Source organism: Diabrotica virgifera, chromosome 8 (genome assembly GCF_917563875.1).
Source record: "Diabrotica virgifera virgifera chromosome 8, PGI_DIABVI_V3a".
NCBI lineage: Eukaryota > Metazoa > Arthropoda > Insecta > Coleoptera > Chrysomelidae > Diabrotica > Diabrotica virgifera.
Genome location: NC_065450.1, coordinates 72,063,141 through 72,071,826, shown reverse-complemented (window position 1 = coordinate 72,071,826; position 8,686 = coordinate 72,063,141). Strand labels below are relative to the sequence as shown.

Genomic DNA, 8,686 nt, shown 5'->3' with positions numbered 1-8,686 from the left:
GACCCAAATACTCGAGTTTTCTTCGTTTTATCGTTAACAAAATTTTGGGTCTCTTCCTATCCTTCGTATTACTTCAAGATTTGTGACTCTTTCAACCCAACTTATCTTCAGCATTCGACGGTAGCACATCTCGAAACTTTCAATATTTTTTATGTTGTTCTGTTTGAGAGTTTGAGAAGAATTCTTCTATATACCCACAACTCGAATGATTCCAGTTTTTTCACTGATGCCGTATTCGAGAGGTTCCATTCCGTAAAACAAAGTAGAGAAAACGTAGCACCTAGTCAACCTTACTCTCAGCTCTAACTTTAGATCTCTTCTGCAGAGTACTATTCTCATTTTGTCATTGGACGCAATAGCGACATCTATGTATTTTTACAACGAGAAATCAAAAGTAGATATCGCTATTGCGTTTATTAGCAAATCATTTCGTATTATTTTGTTTGCTACACCGAGGGAAAAAAATTCTGGACATAAAGAAACTTTATTAATATATAAGAAATAAACGACTTGGCATATTGCCTAAGAAATATATCTTGGTATGTAAGATATAATTTTCTAAAATATTTCAAATAAATTTTAATATACCCAAAGAAATATATCTTAAACATGATTGAACTCTCACTTTCTTGCAAACTGCAAACCCATTTGTCAGAAAGAAATTATACTTGTCATAAGAATATATTTTCTTGGCATTACAAAACTCTTTATCTGAGCAATAATATTCCTTAGTAAGGAATATTGTTATCTTACCATTATTAATTAATGTATTTAATGCAAGAAATATATTTCGCAGATATAATTGTATACTTAAAATTAGGTTACATTTCTTAAAAATAAAGTGATATTACATACAGCGAAATAAATCATTCTGTTAAGGTAAAATTATTCTTTATTAAATAATAAAAACAGGATATAAAACGTTAGATATTAATACATACAAATAATTTCCCCACTCTTAAACCACTGGCTTCTGTACAATAATAAAAGAATGGAGAGGCAAATCCAACTTCCTTAATTTTTCCTTCTTTTTGTTAATAGCACTTTGTATATCAGCAATTACCTAAAACAAAATCGTTATGTAGAAAGAGTAAACTTATTTTAATAAAAAAATTTTATAAGGATATAAGTACATACTTATTTTGACAAAAGGAAATACAAAAAAAAAATACACGGGCCCACATAAAAACTATTAATTTTTTGGTATAAGAACGGTAGGTATCAGTAAAACAGTCTACAATCCAAAAATATTTCTTGTAGTCCGTTCTTTAACGGTAAAATATTGCAAAACCTCTAAATTTTAAAGAACCGCTTGGATTGGCATGAAATGTGGCATACACATAGCTAACAAGTCAAAGAAAAAAAGTGATATTGTGCCGATATGTGCTTTTGTCCTGGGGTGGTTTTCGCCCCCTCTTGGGGGTGAAAAAATATTCGTCCAAAGTAAGTCAAGAAATGGATAAACTGGCTAATTTTAAGTAACTTTTGTTCTATAGAGCTTTTTCGCCAAGTCAATACTTTTCGAGTTATTTGGCAGTGAATATGTTCATTTTTTCAACAAAATAACCACGCTTTTAGACGGTTTTTCGCAAATAACTCAAATAGTAAGTATTTTGTCGAAAAATATTCTTAGCAAAAATATAGCCTGTAAAAAATTTAAAAAAAAATGGTGTATATATCACGTCTCTACACCTAGTAGAAGCAGAGTTCTAGCTAATGAAAAATAGGTTCATATTCGTCAAATTCCAAATGGATTACTTTAACGTGAAATAACCAAAAATGAAGCACATTTCGGGGAAAACTCATTACAACTTATTTAAAGTGTTTAAAAAAGTCTTCATTTTGTTTTATAAAAAAAATTTCTAGCATCAAAATTAAACAAGTTACCCTCAAAATAAAGTTAGTCCCTTTTGGTTTTGGTAAAAAAATCGAGAAAATCACCCCCTAATTAGTATCTTAAATGAACTTAATCGTTACGACTTCACAAGTTTCTTGACTCGTGTATGTATTGTTTATATGATCTGTAAGTTTCATCGGTTCAAAGTCCTTATTCTTGAAAGGGCTGTAGTTAAAAGGGGTTGAACGAGTCACTGATCACGAATATATGCAAAATTTGAAACACCAAATCTTAATCAATTTTTGTCTAACAGAAAAACAAATAAAATACATGATATTCAGAAAAGCAATTCTGACTTTTTTTATTTTTCGAGATTTTTGGTATCTTTAACAATTTTTAAGTTATTTTGAAAAAAAGCATATTTTTCAAAATTAAACTTTTTAAAAATTTTATTTTGAAACCAAATTTTTTCAAAAATAAGCACTTTGAATCGATGCAACTTACAAATTATATAAACACAACATAAGTAAAATAATTTGTGGAGCGGTAACGATTAATTTCATTTAAGTTGCTAATTAGGGGGTGGTCTTCCCGATTTTTTTTTGCCAAAACAAAAGGGACCAACTTTATTTTGGGCGTAACTTGCTTAAATTTAATGCTAGAAACTTTTTGTAAAAACAGAAACAAATCTTTTTATAAATACTTTAAAAAAGTTATAATGGGTTTTCCCCAAGAAGTGCTCAATTCTCTGGATATTTCACGTCAAAATATTCTATTTAAAATTTGGTGAATAAGAATCTACTTTTATTGGCTATAACTCTAGTTCTACGAGATCGAGAGACCTAACGCGTACACCAGTTTTTTTACTTTTTTATAGGCTATATTTTTGCTTAGAACGTTTTTTTCGACAAAATTCTTACTTTTTGAGTTATTTGCGAAAAACCGTCTAAAAATGTGGTTATATTGTTGAAAAATGAACATATTCACTCGCAAATAACTCGAAAAGTGTTGACTTGGCGAAAAAGCTTTATAGAACAAAAGTTACTTAAAATTAGTCAGTTTACCCATTTCCGGACTTATCTTGGACATATATTTTTTCACCCACAAAGCACACATCGGCACAATATCAGTTTTTTCTTTGACATGTAAGCTATATGTATGCCAAATTTCATGTCAGTCTAAGCGGTTCTTTAAAATTTAGAGCAAAAACCGCGAAAGAATGTAGTATTGGCATTTCAGCAAATATTAATATCAATCATATTTAGTTCAAACATGGCTTTATTTATCCTACCATCTTTGTTAATTTTTTTCTTTTTGTATGTGAAATATTAATTATTTATCTGTATAATATTCTTCTACTTGTAGTGCCTATCCGTTTCGGATGTTGGCGACCATCATGGCAATCATGGCAATCTGTACTTTAATAATATGTATAATATGTATAATATTAAGTCACACAATAGTCATTGTTTAGCTAAAACAAGAAGAAAAATACAACCAATGTAAAACATTGAAGCAGACATGTATTGTAATTTTATTTATTTATGTAATCTAAAAGATACAGCAAACCTAATTATTAAGAAATTTTATTACAGGAAATTATTATTAGTTTACATCTTAAGTTATTTTATACCTATTAACTTATTCGGCTTTCGGCAATAAAAGTTATTTCTTAACCGTTAAGATGTTTCTTTTAGACTAACTAATATTTCTTTATGACAAATAAAGTACACGCCATGTTTGATATAACGTTGAGTTGTAGGATAGTATATAGAAGACTATGCATTCAAGAAACATATTAGAGTTTATACATAATAGGTCTGGATCCCGCGTATGAAAAAAAAGTTGTTTAATAGCCAGCTGAAAATTTGTTAATAGCTTAGGGGGTCTAGTCGGATAAACTTTGATATATGGGAACACTGTTACAGGGGCAGTTTTAATTGTGGAACAGGTTAAAAATTTGGAACGGTCAGACCACGAAAACGGCACATTTATTTTGTCCGACAGAACAGACTTAAACTCTCCGAACTGAGGTTAAACTCTCATGCAAAAATCAGACTGCTATTTATCACCTGTCATAGTTCCTGTCATTTGACATATTCTACATGTTCCACTCATTAAAACGCCCATTTGGTGATAAATAGCAGTCTGATTTTTGCATGAGAGTTTAATCTCTGTTCGGAGAGTTTAAGTCTGTTCTGTCGGACAAAATACATGTGCCGTTTTCGTTGTCTGACCGTTCCAAATTTTTAACCAATTCCACAATTAAAACTTCCCCTCTTCCAGTGTTCCCATATATCAAAGTTTGTCCGACTAGACACCCTTAAGCTATTAACAAATTTTCAGCTAGCTATTAATCAACTTTTTTTTCATACGCGGGATCCAGACCTATAAGTATACACATTTTTATAAAGGAACTTACCTGTATACAGTTATACCATTTATGGAAGCCCCTAGTTGGTTAATAGCTCCTTTTAATATTGTTCTGGAGCTTTATATTATATTATTCTCTCCGAGGTGAAAGTCGAAACGTCAATAAAATCATTTTTAAAGTTAAATTGTAGCTTCTTTCCCAGTTAGAGTAAGATCCTTTCTTTCAGAGTTGTCCGTCATTATAGATATCGAAAATGGATATAAAGATACTATTATGTTTCTTTTAGAACTACATATTCGGATATGCAACAATATTATTATTACATCGTAAATTAATCAATTTACTTTTATATACCTATGTACGTACCTTCAAACTATCCCTCAGATTTTAAAGAAAACCAACAAATCCAAAATCCATCTATGAAAATGAACTAATGCCATGCACGCCATCTTGTCAAACACTGAGATTAAATCACAAATAGTAAATAATGGTTACTACGCAATTCTTTTGTGGAAGAAAATATCTTTGCAAGTAGCATTTCGGCATTAATGATGAAGTTTTTATTTAATAACCACAGTTACTACAAAGGATATTTCTGAAGAATTATTTCTTGTGGTTTAAAATATTTATTTGATTGCAAAAAAATTTCTTAACTAACTTAACATATAAATAATATTTCTTATACTGCAAAATATTTGTAGCTTTAAATTTAAGAAACAAAAACTTTAGGATAAGAAAATTAAAATGTAACCATTAATGCATTTCTTAGTATTTAAGAAATTATCTGTAAGAAATTATTGAGTTGTGTTTAAAAACTCGTTTCTTTATAGGTGAAGCGGTAGGTTTAAGTTAATATATGGTAACTTTTAAGAAAGATAGCTCAAAGAAATCACTGTTTTAGGAGAAAAGAAATTGTTCTCTCGGTGTAGACAGCTGGATTTAGTTTGATTCAGAGCGCACCACAAAGCCTTTTTGACGACTCCTAAAGGAATAAACGTACGTAAACGGTTGGTGGTGATCTCTGAAACAAATTGAATCTCAAGCTGTCTCTCATTACCTTAGTTCTACTGAAATTTAGAGTACTAAGGAGCAAAAATTCGTTAGATTTTTACCTTGTTAAATAGACGAATTGTGGAATGCAATTGTAGATTCCCTCATGTCTATCATTTATCAGTCAGTTTGCCTAGAAAATTGTAGAAAGCTTGGATTTTATGTTGTTACCAGAATTCTGCTTTTCTGCGTAAGAGATTTATAGTGCTTCTATTCTTTAGATTTCTCGTTGTTTAATATAGTAGTTCGAACGGTCATTGCATTATTTTGAACAACGAGTGAAAGGAACAACTTGAAGGGGTAACCAGAAGAAGTAATAGGTGTCCAGCTAAAAGCAGGCAATACCAATGTGAACATCATATGTGCCTACGTCCCAGAAGTAGGGTGTAAAAACAGGAAAACGAAGAATTTTAAAGTGCCTTGATTATGAGATGCTTGATTATTTTCCTAGTCGGAATTTGATCTTGGATGGCTGTCCATTGTTGTTGATGATTTTTTATCAGCTATTTCTGAACCTCCTTTTTGGAACAACTTTAGTGATGCCACAGAGTGGTTTTGGACCTACAAAGGCTTCTTTTTAAAAGACTAAGTTTTCAATCTAATAGCACACAAAATAATACCAAAAATATTACTCTGCATCCCACCAGATTGAAAACAATGAGAACCTTCTCTGGTTACACCTCCGAGGCTTCTACAATTTGCAAGCCATAATGGATGCTTAGACTAAAGAAGATGAGGGAATTTTACAATTTATAATTCACGTCCCATCTGCTCAGCGCGGTAAAGTTTCAACGAGAATGGTTTCCTTCGTACTCCAATCAGAGTAAACGTGTGAATCAAAAATGAATAACCATTTTTTCGTTGCAACACGATGCTACCGCCGCACCATATCCTAGTCCAATCAGAGAGTGCAGCAAGCACCCCTACCGGTTTCGAAACCTGTTAGTCTCTCATCAGGAGGCACATATGCTGCTCTCTCTGACCCAACCAGGACAAACTCCGGCGTGCAGTCACGGATTGCACCGAACGAAATGGCAGGGATGCCCTAGCGGCAACTGCTAGCAAAAGACTAAGCTTTCAATGTGTGCCATTAGAAATATTTTATTACTCTGCATCCCACCAGATTGAAAACAACGAGAACCTTCTCTGGTTACACCTCCGAGGCTTCTACAATTTGCAAGCCATAACGTATGATGAGACTAAAGAAGATGAGGGAATTTTACAATTTATAATTCACGTCCCATCTGCTCAGCGCGTAGAGAGCTGCTCAGCGCATATGTGCCTCCTGATGAGAGAGTTATAAGTTTCGAAGCCGGTAGGGGTGCTTGCTAAACTCTCTGATTGGACTAGGATATGGCGCGGCTGTAGTTTCGTGTTGCAACGAAATTGAAAATGGTTATACATTTTTGATTCACATGTTTACTCTGATTGGAGTACGAAGGGAACCATTCTCGTTGGAACTTTACCGCGCTGAGCAGATGGTACGTGAATTATAAATTATAAAATTCCCTCATCTTCCTTAGTCTCAGCATCCGTTATGGCTTGCAAATTGTAGAAGCCTCGGATGTGTAACCAGAGAAGGTTCTCATTGTTTTCAATCTGGTGGGATGCAGAGTAATATTTTTGGTAATATTTTGTGTGCTATTAGATTGAAAACTTAGTCTTTTGCTATCAGTTGCTGCTAGGGCATTCCTGCCATTTCGTTCGTTGCAATCCGTAACTTCACGCCAGGGTTTGTCCTGGTTGGGTCAGGAAGAGCAGCATATGTGCCTCCTGATAAGAGACTAATAAGTTTCGAAACCGGTAGGAGTGCTTGCTACACTCTATGATTGGACTAGGATATGGTGCGGCTGTAGTTTCGTGTTGCAACGAAATTGAAAATGGTTATTCATTTTTGCTTCTCTTTAACTTTGTTTTGCCAACAAATCTTCTCGTTCATTCCTATGCACCCCTTCATGCATGACCCACGACCCATATCAAAAACACTTTATTATCTTTTGTCAGATTTCTGAGGAGATCTTTCCAGTTCCTTACCAGTTTTTATTTGGTGAGTATATTTTTTACTGCCAGAATAGCCGCCTGGATATCTGTATAAATGTTGATTTTCTTTGTTTCGGGGTCTCGGTCTCATTCCATGATTTCATCAATGCAGACCACCAAAGAAATAACATCAGCCTGGAACGCAGCTGTATTTGTATTGAATAAGGCTGTAAGAATTTTCATAATTACATGTCTACTCAAAGACTCATGATCCGGTGCCATGGGCAGACGTAGATCTATCAGTGAACATAAATAACATTTGGAATTTTTGTTCTCTAGACGATATAATTTTGTTCATGTTCTTAGTGAAGATTTGCTGTGGTGTCATCATATCGGATTTCATCATAAAAATGGATTTCTCATGTATAGTCCCGGCAGTATGTGTGTGACTTGGGTTTACGAAAGTTGGTCGACAACACTTCGTCGACGGCAAATTAGTCAAAAACATTTGGTCGACAAACAGTTGGTCGAATGCAAAATTCATCGAATGTACAATTCATCGAATGTACAATAATTCGTCGACGAACATTATTTGTTCGAATGGATTTTTCGTCGACAAACTACTATTTATCTTTAGGATAAAGGGATTAATGGTGACAAACGACGGATTATTGGTTTTTATTTTGTTAACTGGAATATTTTATCATACATATCTGATTTTTTTTTTTTGGGTTTTGTTAATTTTTCTCTCTAAATCTTAATTATTTTTGAATGAAAAAAGAATGTGTGTGTACTTTGTACGCACGTAAGAGTTATACTTCTATTATATGATTCCAACGAAATTAATATACTTTAAACAGTTTATTTTTATTTTATTTAAATATTAAACTAATTTTAATGCTCATCACTTTCCAAAAATAAAAAAAAGAATAGGAATGGTCTGGATTTGAACCCAAGACCTTTCGATTTGTAGCCGAATGCTCTACCAATAACGCCACGACTTTTCTGTTTATATATAGTTTCTCGGACATAATGACAATTCACGGTAACAAACAGACGAAGTGAAGTTTAATAAATATAAATGTTTTAATAATACTTATCTCACTCCCGAGCAAGACAAATCCAAAGACACAAAAATTAAAATAAATATAATTACTAAAAACAGTAATATAAAATACAATTTTTTCACACCTTTTTTGCAATGATATGACATAACTTAAAATATTTAGCATTAAAGCCATACTGTCTGTGTGCGCATGCGCCCAGAATAATAAAAATTCACTCCCAATCGCGCCTAAAGAAGTATAACTTCAAAAATTGGCTGCGGTGGGAGAGTAAAGAGAAAATATAAAAAGATATTTCAATTAGTGATGTTGTACCGTTCTTCTTTTTGGTGTCGGCGCACTTGCGAACGGAGCATTTCCGGACAATTGATACTTATCAAC

General features: G+C 32.9%; 1 protein-coding gene across 1 annotated transcript in view; it reads left to right on the top strand.

Moving 5' to 3' along the window:
- Positions 1–8,686, top strand: part of LOC126889755 (uncharacterized) — a 1,061,577-nt gene that overhangs the window by 154,029 nt on the left and 898,862 nt on the right. The gene's annotated exons all lie outside the window — the stretch shown is intronic.